Genomic DNA, 741 nt, shown 5'->3' with positions numbered 1-741 from the left:
GTGCAGGGTTGGATCGGCCCAATCCTTGGTCTTGAACTTGCAGCTGAGAAAAACTGGGAACATCGAATCGTGTTTCAACTTCCACTGCTCCTCTTCTCTTTGCCGCCTTCCCTCGTCAAATCCTACATTGATGTTCTGTGAATATGCATTCAAATCTGGATGATGGTCGTGAATGATGTCATTGAGTTCGAAGTCCGGCCCTGGAGGTGACCCTGGCGACGGTGGCATATTCACACCTGGTGGTGCCTGTGCATCCCCAGCAAGGGCTTCCATGAGTGCGCCTGATCTAGCTTCAGCTCGTGCACGACTACGACGCCTCCATTCCAAGCACCTAGCATCCAAATCGGTGGTAGGTCGGCGATTGAGGTTTTTTTTTTGATTGATCCTGGTTTTCTTCCTGTTGGTAGCCATGGTTATTTAGGTTTGGAAGATGTGGGGATGCGGGGATGTGTTTTGGAAGCTTGCAGATACAAAGATGTTGGAAGTTGGGTATGAATGAGATTTTCAAGAAGCAGGTCGTTAGTGGGGGAAGTACTTACATAAACCAAGTTGCGTAATTGAAATACATGTACAAACTAGGTTTTGCAAACACAGTAAAGCAAACCTAGTTTACCTTCTTTTGAAATACAATACACACAAACTGTGTAGCTAATATACAGTTGATCATTTAAGTCATAGATGTCGATTGAACACATACATACAGGGGTACTGGAAAGCTATGGGTATGTCATCATATGATCC

The sequence above is a fragment of the Melampsora larici-populina genome (assembly GCF_000204055.1).
Source record: "Melampsora larici-populina 98AG31 unplaced genomic scaffold MELLAscaffold_70, whole genome shotgun sequence".
NCBI classification, from domain to species: domain Eukaryota; kingdom Fungi; phylum Basidiomycota; class Pucciniomycetes; order Pucciniales; family Melampsoraceae; genus Melampsora; species Melampsora laricis-populina.
Note: the sequence above shows the minus strand (reverse complement) of the source record.